Here is a 14,275-nt window from a genome sequence, read left to right on the forward strand (position 1 = left end):
TTCTCAATGAACGTTAGAATTTTTGTCTTATAGAGCTTATATTTCTCATTAAGTTTATTTTCAAATATACATATATGTACATGTAAATATATGTGTATATATATTCATATTTATATGGAATGTGTATAGGATATTTTTTCCATCATATTCATCATATTTTCTTTTTTTTTTTTTTTTGGTGAGGAAGGTTCACCCTAAGCTAACATCTGTTTCCAATCTTCCTCATTTTTCGCTTGAGGAAGATTAGCCCTGAGCTAATATCTGTGCTGATCTTCCTCTATTTTTTGTATGTAGGATGCTGTGACAGCATGGCTGACAAGTGGTGTAGGTCTGTGCCCGGGATCAGAACCTATGAACCCGGGCCACTGAAGTGGGGCACACTGGACTTAACCACTAGGCCACGGGGCCAGCCCCATCACATTTTTTTTTTAAATAAGAGGAGCTTTCCTTCTAGAGTACCTCCCTCCTCACAGTATATGCCCTCTGAGGCTTTTCTGATGGGCAGCACTAGCCATGCTGCTCGGCCAGCTAGCAGAAGTAGCCACATGCCCGCAGAGAAGTGAGACGGGACCCTGGAAGGGAATCCTGCAGAGAGCTTGCTGCCTCAGGGCCATTGGGAAATGCAAGCCATGGGCTTGGGGCCTGTGGAAGGATGAGGAGGGAAAGAGGAGAGGAAAGGGTATGGAAGGTAGGAGGAAGGGACAGAGGGGAACAGAAAGGACAAAAGAGAGGAACGGAGGGAGGAAAGAAAGAGGAGGAAGGTGGCAGACTGGGGAGAAAGGGAGGGATGGAGGGAGAAACAGAGGAGGAGGAAAAGGAGGCAGAGGCTGCCGCAGAATGAGGCTGTGCTCCTCTCTTGCTCTCATGCAGCTATTTTGGGGGGTGCTAATTTCTTGGCTATTTGGGGAAACTTTGCAGGCATATTCACCCATCACGAATATCTCGGGCCTCACCAGCCTGTGATCGCAGAATAAGGTCACATTCCTCTTAACTACTCAAATTAAAATAGGAGAAAGCTGCACTGCCTTTGATGTTAGAAACAGCTCCCCTTCAGGAGTCCTGCAGCCCTATCTCTGAGGGTGCTCAGGGTGCAGTCTCACATTTGTTCAGATGGCAGCCTTGGTCAAGGCCTTGCACCACGGCCCCTCTGTTTCCTCTGCTCTTTGCTGCCTCTGATGCCCATGGCCCTTGGGTGGGCCCAATCCGATGGGGCTCAGCCATTCCAGCAATTCTCCTGCTCCTACCACCTTGGTCTCAGGGGAGAGGGACTCTGTTTCCCGTTTGCTCCTCAGGCCCTTCCCTCAATTTTCTACTGCATAGCAGACCCTGGGCCCTAATCTTTAGTAAAGCTTTATTGAGAGTTGAGAGAGAGTGAATGAGAAGCACAGCTCAGAGGGTAGCTTACAAAGATGTCTATCTTTAAGGTCCTTTTCAAGGGATCTCCCAGCCTGGCCCCCATCCTGCAGGCACTCTGCAGGGGCCCCCTCACCTCCCTACCCCATTCTCCATGGCCATGTGGCCCCCGAGATGAGGCAATTTTACCTCCTCCCAGACCCGCCTTTGGAGTCTGCATTAGTCTCGCTTGGCTGCTGTAACAGATGCCCACCAACCAGGCGGCTTAAAACAGCAATTTATTCTCACAGCTCTAGAGGCCAGAAGTTTGATATCAAGGAGTCAGCAGGATTGGTGTCTTCTGGAGATTCTGAGGGAGACTACAGTCCTTGCTTCTCTCCTAGCTTCTGGGAGCTGCTGGAAATCCTCGGCATCCCATGGGCTTGTGATGCAATACTCTAATCTCTGCCTGTCTTCATGTGGCCTATCTCCCTGTGTTCTCTTTTCCCATGTGAATGTCAAACCTCCCTCTCCTTGCTCTTCTAAGGACACCAGTCATTGGATATAGGGCCTACCCTAAATCTAGGATGATTCATCTCAAGATCCTTAACTTAGTCACATCTGCAAAGACCTCGTTTCCAAATAAGGTCACATTCACAGGTACCGAGGGTTAGGACTTGGACGTATCTTTTTTTGAGGTCATAATTCAACCCAGAGTTCTTTTTTCCTGTTTCAGGATGGGCACTTTCCAGGATGAAGGACCATTAATTCCATACCTTCTCCAAGTGTGGTCTTGCTCTTTGATCTCCACAGACAATTAAATTACATGGAACACACTAGTCCAGTATCCATCCTTGTTATATACGAACTTTAAAAGGGCAACTCGGAGCTACTTGCAGAATGAATTGAGTAGACAGTGGTGCTCTGACCATTAGGAGGGAAGCACACATCATAAACTGCAGAGCACAAGGCACTAACTGCTCATGGAAGAGAGGCAGTGCACTCACAGAGGTCGTTAACCCCTATGTTGTAAAAGCAGCTGAGTCAGAGCTGGCAGAGAGAGGGCAGAGGTTCTGCAAATGTCTTGAGGCGTCTCTAGGAGCAAGTAAGCTCACCATGGCTAAAGTCTGTTAATAACCAGTGCTGACAAGTAGAATCAGAAGACAGGAAGCCGTCACATAGTCCAGCTTTTCCTAAATTGTGCCTCCCAAGGAACAATAATGCCTACCGCCTACTGTCGGCATTCAATAGGAGGGGGGCTGGGAGAAAAGTTAGTTCTGCGGGTAAACCAGTGAAGGACCTGCTGGGTTAAGTAGAGATGGATGCATTTCCGTACTGAAGAACTTCTTGGTATCTTAAGCCAAGGGTTGCAAACTGAAATGTCTGCGTGGGCTGGGCAGGAAAGGGAGATGAGTGGGGACTGTGGGACAGTGGAGAGGGTAGACTGTCTATGGAGTCAGTCACCACAGAACAGGCATTTCTGACTCAATGTAGGGAGGGGTTGAGGTGGCTGAGGTAAGGAGACAAGGGCAAGACACACGAATACCAGGAGACCCGGGCAGTAAACATTTCCAAAGGAGCACACGTGGCAAATGGAGCCCAGAGGAAAAGAGGGGCACACCAGGCATCACACATGGTCCTACCTCCCCTGCGGCTTGCAGCGTTCAGCCGTGTTTCTGTGCTTTGCGTACTTGCTGGCCCCAAATATTAATATGCTGGGAAAAATGGGTAGGAGCCAATGAGAGTTCTGTAATAGATTGGCAGCTTTCCTCTGTCTACCAATTATGTGAACTATGTTGTGTTGTAGCAGAGGAGACTACACTCTCGTCCCAGTCCCCATCCTGAAGACCTAAGTTCAGATTCCAGCTCAGGCTTCCCCTCTTAGTAGTTACGGGACCTCGAGTAAAAGTTGAAACCTCTTTGCTTCGCTGTTTCTGTTTCAGTTATTCATGGCGGTGTAACAACCCATTCCCAAACCATGTCTTAAACCAATCACAATACTTTATTTTGCTCAGTGAGGCAGTGACTGCATTCAGCCAAGCAGTTCTCACTCAGGGCCTCTCAGGTGGTTGGGGCCGAGGTCTTCTTGAGTTTCCTTCGCTCATAGGTCGGCGCCTGGGCTGGGAAGACTCACAGCTGGGGCCAGAACAGCCGGGGCTCCTCAGCGCTGTGCTCTCACTTTGGGGCATCATGGCGGCTGCCTCCTTATATGGCAGCTCAAGGGTCATAGAGCGAGTGTCCCAAGAGAGACCAGCAGAAGCTGCATGGCCCTTTCTAACCCAGCCTGGGAAGTCACACAGCATCACTTCCATCTCGTTTTATTCCTTGAGGCGGCCACAAAGGCCCACCTAGATTCAAGGGGAGGGGCCAAGGACTCTACCTCTTGATGGGGTGAGAGTTGAAGATTTTGTGGATATGTTTTAAAACTATGACACTATCCAATAATTGGATTAATAATACAACTTCGTATAGAATGGATGCCCCACAGTTTATTTAACTGAATTTTTCCTAGTGGCCATTTCGGTTATCCCAGTTTTGTGGCCATTATACATAATGCTGAAGGGAACATCTTTGTGCATAGTCTTCCCTTTCTATTTTCTGCTACTTCCCTGGGAGGGGGTGCCAAGAACAGAGATTGCAGGATCAAAGGGTAGGGATATTTTAATCCACTCTTCAGTTTTTATTAAAAAAAATATTTTTTATAGAAATATTATAATAAAAAAATAAAATATATTGTCTTTAATATATTTGAAGACATCCTGAGAAGGCAGCAAGAAAAACAAAAATATATTACTTTAATAAAATATATTGTTTTTTAATATATTTGAAGGCATGCTGAGGAGAGTCCCAGGCTGAATCACATTTTGCACACCTTGGTTGTGTGTGTACATGGGCTGTGTGGGTATTTTGGGGCCTGGACTGAATGTTATTTTTGCTTGCTTATTTTTCACCTTCACGATGCATAATCAAAATGCCTTTGCTGAGATGTGGATAGGTTCACAGCTCTAAAAACAGCTCCTGGGTTCTGCAGGGGAAGGTTATCCTTTTGTGAAATTCTGATGTGTCCTCACCAGTTGGGGCCAGGGCAAAGAAGAGAGGAGAGAAGGGGACCTGGTTATGCACAGAATTGCCTGAGTTACAGGCCACACTCACTCTGAGTACCGTTTCTCAGCCTTTTAGAAATGTAAGCCCAGGGGCCGTCCCCGTGGCTTAGTGGTTGAGTGCGCGTGCTCCGCTACTGGCGGCCTGGGTTTGGATCCCGGGCGCGCACCGACGCACTGCTTCTCTGGCCATGCTGAGGCCACGTCCCACATACAGCAACCAGAAGGATGTGCAACTATGACATACAACTATCTACTGGGGCTTTGGGGAAAAAAAGGAGGAGGGTTGGCAGTGGATGTTGGCTCAGAGCTGGTCTTCCTCAGCAAAAAGAGGAGGATTAGCATGGATGTTGGCTCAGGGCTGATCTTCCTCACACACACACAAAAAAGAAACGTAAGCCCATGTCCTTTCCCAGGCTTTCTCATTCTATCTTCTCAAGGTCCTAGCAGCCACACTATTTTGTGTAGTATATTACGGAAAATATTTAGGCATTTGAAGAAGATTTTTCTTGAGCTACGTCTTTCCCTTTCTAAGGACTGGACTGCTCAACTGGAGGTTGAGAATCTCTGCTCTCTGCTAATAAGTCCTGGGTCTTGACCAAGACCAAGAAGAGGTGTGGAGATGTGGCTATTACTTGAATGGGTATCGTTAGAGCAAACCTCCCCTGGGCCTAAATTGTGTAGATAACTGCTTCCGGAATTGACTTCTCTTTGCCATGGGCTTTGAAAGAGCTAGGTATTTCTCTCTTAAGTTTTTGCAAGGTTCAAGGGAGAAAGTTGGAATGTTAAAACTTGTTTTTCTTTGGCTGTGAACTTAGCCAGTGACCTTAGGAGGGACTTGCCACTTGGTTAAACCTTTTCACAGCAACTTGGCATAGAGGATCCAGGCCTGAACTTGACAGTCAAGAGACTAGAGTCTTAGTTCCAGCTCTGTCATTAACCTGGTAGATGACTTTGGGCAAATTGCTTCTCTTTTGATGTCTTTAGACGCCCCACTTGAGAAATATGGAGCTGGACTTGGCCAACCTTTACAGACATCACAGCTCTAAAATTTGATGATGTTTGACAGCCATCCCTGATGGTCTCACTCCAAGATCTCTTTGTTTTAGATTTCCTTACCTCCTGCTGGTTCCAGATAGAAATGAGGGCTTGGGCATGGAGGAGAAGCACATACTATGTTCTTGGCAAAGGGGCTTAAAATGGCATGGACATTGTCTTACGCTGGGATCTTCCAGAAGCACACCCTTGCACAAGGACTTGAGTACAAGTGGTTCATTTAGGAGGCTGAGTGGGGAAGTGAGCCAGGGAAGAGAAGGAGACCAACACAGAATGTGTGAGCAGGCTACTACTGTGGGCAACTGGGGCTCAGTCTTTCTGGAGACCTCAGGGAGTACATATCTCAGAGATGTCCACTGGAGGGTGAGATAGCTTGGGTGTTTTTCCCCAGGGGTGTTAACTCTTCAGCACGTCCAGCTTGCCCCCTGCACAATGCAAGAAAAATCCCTTGGGTGGAGCACTGCAGATGTTTGCAGCAGCAGGCATGTATAGGAAAGGTGAAGCCAAGAGGATACAGGTGGGGGCATTGGCAACGTCTGACACTGCTAGCGCTGCACGGAACGTGTTTCTGATTTTCTTGGTTGTTCATTGTATTAGAGTGCATAAGAAATATATCTTGTGAGAGGTTCTATGTGTACTTATGCAAGTTTTGGAGTATTTTGATGTTCCTTTTGTCTGGTAGACAGAGATTATATTGAATTAGAAGGAAATGTCTCTTTCGGCAAGATGCTGGAGACATGGGAATGATATGTGCAGGTCTGACTATGTTGCAGTCACATGATGTTGGATGAACTTATGGAGTGTGGGAGGAGTTTGTGGAGAGAACAGTGACTAAGACTCTGTGAGGAAGAAGTTCAAGTGTGGAAATAAGGACGTGCACGGAACTTAGATACCCAAGAGCATTGTGTAAATGAAGATGGCCTGATGGTTTTCCCACTGACTTGCTCCCAGCCAGTGAGAATTAGCCAAGGGTTCATAAATTTACCTTTTTCTCATTCTGTCCGCACTATTGTTTCAGAGAAAGAAATCTTAGAGATGCAATGAAGAGGAGTCAATACCACCCACTTTGATAAGTATTTGTGAGCACCCACTACAGCAGACAGAACACTCAGCATTCAGGGTACTTGAAGAGTGGGACAGCCTCTGTCCCTCAAGAGAAGACAGAGTGAAAAATAGCTACAGTGGGTGGGGAAATCAAGACCAGGAGAGACACACAAATGCACTGCTGGGGCAGAACAGAGCAGGTCACTCCTCTGACCGTCAGGATCCAGGCAGGTATCTCAGAGGCAACTGAGCTGGGCTTTGAATTTGGATAGAATAGGTAACCGGAGTGAAGAGAACCACAATGGATGAAGGTATGGAAAGGGAACATTGAGGGCACGTTTGCATTTCATTGGCTGGTCTAATGTGGCTGAGATATAGGCTTCATGCAAGAATATCATGGACCACATGGTGGAAAAGGTAGGAGGGGCCAGAGTGTATAGAGCCCCGAACGTTGGGCAGAGGGAACAGGATTGGGTTGTGGGGGCAATGGGACCCACTGAAGCTTCCAGAACAAGGCAGGGTAGGGGTGGGGTCCTTCCAGAATATGTCTCTGAGAGTTACTCATGACTCAGAAGCCCCAGTTTAGAAACAGGTGTGTGGAAGCTTGGTGAGAGCATCGGGTATGCTGGCAGTGAGGTGGCATATTGTGCACGGAGGTTTCTGAGAAGCAGCCTCTACCTTTGGTTTTCTTTCTTTCTTCTGGAGAGCAAGGCACAGATCTGGGACTTGAACCCCGGTCTTTAACCTCCAGTAACTGCCTCCATCCATTGAATTGGAGCTATCTTCTCTGGTGGGACAGGCTGCCTTTCTGGACTGGTTCTGTCCAGTTTCCATTAAGGAGCAGGTGATCCAGGTCTGCAGAGTGGGTTGGGTAAAGGATGCTCCAAGAATGGAAATCCCCAGGGTAGGGAGTTATCAGAGGCAGAGGGTAGAGTCAGGTTTCTCCAGGATGACTGGGTCATGTGGGGAAAGTGAGAGCATGTGATGGAAGAAAAGGATGGGAAACTTGATTTTGAGTTTTTTTTTTTTTCTTAAGGGTATTGGCACCAGTACCAGTATTAACAAAAACTTAAATTCCTAAACAGTCCTTCTCCCAAGAAATCATTTCCCTGTGTATTCATTCATTCACCAAATATTTATTGAGCATCGACTATCTGCCAGTCTCTGTTCTAGGCACTTTAGAAGCAGCGATGGACAAAGCAGACAAATTTCCTGTCCTCTCACAGTTTACGTTCCAGTGGGGGAGCCAGAGAATAAACAAAGGACAGATAGCTGTGTGAGACGCTATTTCGCCTCTTCCCACAGCTCCTCATGTCTTCCAGGTGAGGGGCTGCTCTCCTTTGCTTGGCCTTCAAGACCCTCCCCAATCTGTGCCGTCCACCTCTCCAGCTGCTTCTGCCCACTCTCCGAGATCCAGCTCAAATGCTCTGTCCACTCGCTTCCATCTGGACACAGTTTACTGCCCTGGCTCTGAGCTTTTGTTCCACTTTATGCTTACAACCCAGGTTTTCTGAGACCATTCCAATATCAAAAAAAAATTTTTTTCCTGTCTTTTCTTATATACTTAAGACCTGAGTTAGGACAAAGTCATAACAAGATCCCAAGTTTGGTTGGGACTTACGGCCCCATTTCCGTGCTCCTATTTATCTCTCATGTCACATTTAGTGGTGACTGTTTGCTTAGTGAGCCCACTTCCCCCACTGCCTGGGAGCTCCAGGTCAGCTCTGTGTCCCAGGGCCCCAGCTCAGAGCCCAGCACACAGCTGGTGCTCAGATAGTGCTTCCTGGACAAGCGATCAGACTGGTGTGGGGGCTTCAGAAAGAGGCAGATGCTGTCCATGACCCTCAGAACCAAGAATTATTGAGAGGAAAGTAGCAGGTTCTTGACCTCTCACCTCCAGCTCTAAGGCAGGCCGACTTCAAAGAAATGTGCCTTGCCTGGCTTCCAGTCCAGGGTCTGCAGCATCTCTGCAGGCCAGGCCTGGTAGATGTTTATTATGCCTTATAATATATTAAATGCAGGTGCTGAGCCCCGTTCTGGGTGTATCTTGCCTGTTGTCACTGAATGTTCTCTGAGGACTGAATTGAGCAATCCTGCAAGCAGATGAGCAGAGCCTGGGGCACGTTTCTGCTCAAAGGGGCCAAAGCAAACACTGGGTGTCTCAACTGAGCACATTCCTGAGCTCATTAAACTGGGCGAAGTGAGCCCAACCGGATGGAGACCAGGGAGGAGGCAGAGGTCGTAGCCCCTGAACACAGCCGGGTAGGGCAACATGCTCTGGAAAGGGTCTTGGCACTTGGTCTTCTTCCTTCTGTCTACCTGTCCTGATTCAGTCTCTTCCACAGGCTGTTTTATCCCCCAACCATGGGGCAGGTACATCTGTGCCAGCTTTGGGGGAAGGGGGCTGGCTGGTTGAGGGTTGCCATCAGTGCTGCCCATAAGGGACTTACTAACACGCGGGCAGACAGGCTGTGGTGGAACCAGTCAGTCAGCAGGAAAGGATTATGTGAGATGCAAAGCTAATGTGACAGACCGCCCGGCCGGAGAACTGGAAGGGTGGGGATTTTGTAACCCATGAGAGTCAATCAAGGCCAAAGGAGTCACAGAAAGCACCAGTGGGATCCTCAGTGGACCTGTTTGGACAGGGTTCCCCTGAAAGATGGGCAGGGCGTGGTTCTACATCTCAGCAATTATTTTGCTTCACCTTTAAATCTGCCTCCTTGACCATGATTGTCCCTTGGTTTCTGGGCTAATGAACAGTAAATTGGTTTAAAAGGCATGCATGACTTGGAGTTTTCGTGAGAGGTGTTGAAGGTTATGCCCACTCACTTGTTTGTGCACTTAGAAAGGGAAGGTGATGTGGGAGAAATGGAGACAGAAATGTCTAGGATCCAATTCTGACGAGCTCTGCAGCCTTGGACAAGTTGCTTAACTTCCCTGAATCTGTTTTCTATTCTATAAAAAGAAGATGGTGATACTTTGACTAGATTTGGTCCCTATGAAGATTTATTGTGTTGGAAGTGGGAAAACTCAAGTCAAATACGTGAAAGTATGTTTTAGAGGATATGTATTAGGAGCTTCAATGATATGCACATTAGTGCTTTTAGAACATGTTTCTGTAAAAAGCTATGAAGACACAACAGCAGGAAGAGAGGGAGGCTGGAGAGTGTTTCAGTTCTTGGGCCATGGAGTGAGTGAGCCAAAGGGACAACCTGTGTTTGACCACATGGGGCAGAGGGTCCAGTTAAGATGAAACTGTGCAGGCAGCCCCTCCAGACTTCCTGGCTAGGCGGCCCCCTCTTCGTGTTGATGCATTTTAGTAACAAAAGCCATATACCAACGAAGTAAGTCTTAACTGGGGTGTAGCAGTACCTTGTCTTAATGACAATAGCCAGGGAAGATGGATTGGAGTGAGTTTTGGAGTGTGGGGGTCAAGATCAATGGGGAAAGGCTTGAGTGCGAAATCAAAAGGCTGTTCTGAGCTTGTAGCCCGTGGGTGTCCTGGGCATGGCATATGCCTGGCATAGCTGTGACCAGTGTCAATAAACCAAGGGTTGCCATGTGATTGTCTCCCCTATCCACTTGGTGGCCGTGCTGTCCGGAAGGAACCTCAGAATGGAGAATGATAGAGCTTGTTCCCTGGAGAGTTTTATGAGTTGACGTTCTGTAACCTTGATTGCTCTCCATGACCCTGCTGCCCCCAGGAAGGGGTGAGCCCACCCCAAATACACACTGCTCAGTGTTGTTGAAAGGATTAAATGGAATAATGTAGAAAGATGAACTGAGCCCCGCATCTGGCCTGCAGATGTTACCCAAATATAAGTACCATTACTTGCATTATTTAGTTATTTAAAGAACGTGTTAAGTTTAAAGTTAAATTAAAGAAAAGGACGCCATCCCCACTGCCACGGCATGCAAACTCTTACCACCTCTCACCTGCGCTGAACAGCGGCTGCCCAGTTGGCTCCTCTACTGCTGGTCTCTTTCCAAACCTTTTGCTCCTGGGTACATTGAATCAGATGTGACCTTCCTCAGACCCCAGAGCTTCCCGTTGCCTGCCAGGTAGGACGCCAACTAATTAACCTGACGTCCAAGGTCTTGCGATTGGCCCAGACCTTGTATCTCCAGCATCATTTCACACCGTCACCTCACACTGGGCTGTTCGCTGTTCCCCAACCAGGCCCCTGCCTCACACCTTCATACCTTTGCATAAGCTGCTCCCTCTCCTTTCAATCCCTTCCCTCTTCTCTGCTTCTAGGCAGAGGTCAAATGTCATCTTCTCTAGTCTCCCCAAAGCAGAGTGAATGGCCCCCTTCCACACGTGGGTCAGTATCAACCACAAGCTTCTCATTTCCTTGATCGCAGAGACTGAAGTCATCCCTCTATCCCCAACGTCTAGAACAGTCCCTGGCAATAAATGGTCTTGTCAACGCCTGTTGGATGAATTGAATTATAATGAAAAAGCCCCATGCAAATGAATTCAATGGAAAGGTTACAAGAAATACACTTTTTAAGCAATCTATCTTATTTAAACACCCAAATGTGAACATCATTTGGACTAGGGAAGCACGATGAGAGGAGAGGGATCTTTGAAATTTAACTCCTTCTCCCGCCAAAGCATTAGCTTTTGGACAGGGCGTGGAGGAGAGTAAGGAGTCCTATATTTAGGCACTCTCCAGATTTGAACGTTCCAGAGTACCTTTCTAGTTTCCAAGCTCCTGTTAGTGTTTACAGACACTGAGGCCTATGTTGTGAAGACAAGGATTGTAAGAGCCCTGAAATAGGACAATTGCTTTCATGGAAAAACAAATGAATCATTGCATTTTCTCCTCTCACAACATGGGTCCTTGAGAAGTGCTGACTGGGCCCTGCAGGTCCAGTGGTTGGTCAGTTACCACTTTCCCCCTCCTCCCACTGCTCAGGACTCTTATCTCCTCTCTGAAAACACCTGCTTTCTGATCTGCATCCTAAGCATGTTCTGATCTAGGGTCAAAGACAACAGAGCTGTATCCTTGGGATTTTGGCTGAGTTTCACCCTGGGCTCGCATTTCCCGTGTGGACCCAATAGGGTTGGACGAAAAGGGAACAAATGTGTTGTCTCTGTACAGTCCCAGCTTCCCCAAGAGGCTGACCTTAGGAACCCCAGAGTGAGCTCACACCATGTCAAGTCAGGGTCTTCCTTCCTCCCAGACATCTGGACTCCTTGACATTCAAAGTGCTCACCTCCTTGAGTCCTGGGACTGGCTTGATTATTCCACTGGCCAGAGTCCCTGATTCCATTTGTTTTTCTGAGCCCTGGACCCTTGATACTTCACCTTCATGAGTCAGAGGGCTGGAGCTGTATAATCTCTTGTCCAGAATAAAGTTTCCAAAGTCCTGTGGGTAACTGGTGCCTTCTCTATAGGATCAGATGGAGGACTTCACTGGCCCCACCCTGGGAAACCATCCAAGTGGCCCAAGCAATGTACCTTTTGGAACCTTAGCTGAAATAGCTGCCACCTGGTGGGCATCTCCTCTGTCAAGGTCACTGTCTGTGCCTGTATTATCTTGTTAATGATATCAGCTACACATCCGTTGAATTCTGTGTGCTCTGGGCCTTTGATAGCTTACCTCACTTAACTTTTACCACAACCCTGTGAGGTAGGATTGTCACAGCCATTCTGCAGATGTGGAAAGTGAGGCTCTGAGACATAGAGTGGCTTACATCGAGCCGGTAAATGACAAAGTAGGATTTAAATCCAGGCCAATTAACCACAAAGGCCATGCTTTTACCTTATATCGTATATTTTTTATATCGTATATGTTTTAACCCTTAGAACAACCTTTTGAGGTAGCTATTATAATCCCCATTTTGCAGAAGAAGAATCTAAAATTTAGAGTTTAAGAGACCTGCTGAAGGCTGTGTAACCAGGAAGTAACTGATGTGGAATTTGAATCTAGATATAACAGAAGCACTTTCCATCCCTTTTCTCATTTAATTCTCACAGCAATCCTGGGAGGAGTTGGTACTATCTCTGTTTTATAGATCAGGTACCAAGGCTCAGAGATGTTCAGTAATTTGCTCAAGGTCACACAACCAGGAAGTGAGTGGCAGGCAGGTGGGATCCAAAGTTCATGTTCTTCACACAATGCAGTGCTGTATAGAAATCCTATTCCTAAACTCTGAGTGATTATTCTTTGGTTTCATCCTTATCTAGAGAATCATGTTTAGGTCTCCACAATTGAAGCCGTGTCAATAGTTTTGGTTCTCAAAGACTCTGTGCATGGATCACTGTGGAAAGTCAAGAGTCAAGAGGGAAGAATCTGACATGATGGGGCAGTAAGCTTGGATGCATGAGAACTCACTTACCGTTAGACTCAAACTCCACCCAGCCTAATCCCGTCAAGGCCACACAGCACAGTGGACTCGTCCAGCTCAAGCATATTTGCAGCTGATGGGGCCTGGCCTGGAGCCAGCACCTCTGGAGGACCAATCCTGGTTGGAGGAGGAGACTCAAAGTAGGGACTTTATGAATGGCATGTGGGTGTGGGCTTAGAAGCAGAGCCCGGGAGGAGCAGAACGTGCCAGGCCCCCTGCCTCAGACCTCCAGGAGCTGTTGGGTAAAGACTTTGCTAACTTTGGTTTATTTATTAATTTTAAAATTTAAATTAATTTAAATTTTTAATTGATTTTTTAAAAAATGCAAAGAATCCACTACTTTCCATAGCTACCCAATGCTGCATGTCTCAATTTCTGTCTGCGGAAACAGAAATGCCTCACCAAATGTCAAAAGGAGAGACTCAGGGAGAGGCTGGTGCAAAGAAGAAGGGCACAGAGAAGCTTTGGGGGTGAGGGGAGGAGTTGGAGAGAAGGTCAAGAGGACGTCGTGGCCAGGAAATCAAATGTCAGTTTTCATCTTGTCCTGCAAAGCTTCATCTAAAGCTTCTTCGCCAGCCACTCACATCCCCTTATCACTTTTCCAGCCAGCTTTGTGACTCTAAGTGTTGGACGGAGAACTGATAAGGGTAGGTGATTGACACAGCCTCTGGAAACCCCAAGGGTCACCTGTGTGTTGGGAAAACTTGGTGCTCCTGCTCTGATGCCCAAGACAGCAGGGGATTTGAGGAGGACCCCGCAGGCAGCGGGGGCCCTGGTCTGTGCTCCCTACCGGAGGATGCTGGGGCAGCTTTTGGTTTTGTGCTCAGTGGGGTCTTCACTTTGCCTATTCAAAAGGTGCTTTCTGCGACTGGGCTTAGGGTCTCCCCATGAAAACAGCGGTTGGGTGGCTGGGGGGCTTACTGCTGAGGCTTCCTTATAATAGTTGGGAGGTGAATAAAGAAGCTAAAAGGCTTTGGAATTTTAGGCAATCTTACTTTAAAAAAAAAAACCCGGAATTTCTGTTTGATTTGAGTGCAAGTCCTACCCCAGACATTTTCCTCAGCGAATGACAGATACTCACTAAACTGAGTTTATAGGTACTATACGTTAAGACAGAACATTTCGTGGCACTAACTAAACTTATATTTTTTCTGTTATATTAAAGACAGTTATTTATTATGCTGTTGATTCAGAATGATCCTTTAAACTCATAATTGCTTATACTAAAGCAAACTCAATAAATTTCTGTTGAATTGGCAAATGGCAGTAGTTGAGCGACTCAGAAGTAAGTCTAACTACACCGATGTGTAAAGATAAAACCACAGATTAATATTCCCATAACTGCAAATGCTTCTACTTCCTGGAATGTGAATACAGATGATTC

The sequence above is a fragment of the Diceros bicornis genome, chromosome 5 (genome assembly GCF_020826845.1).
Source record: "Diceros bicornis minor isolate mBicDic1 chromosome 5, mDicBic1.mat.cur, whole genome shotgun sequence".
NCBI lineage: Eukaryota > Metazoa > Chordata > Mammalia > Perissodactyla > Rhinocerotidae > Diceros > Diceros bicornis.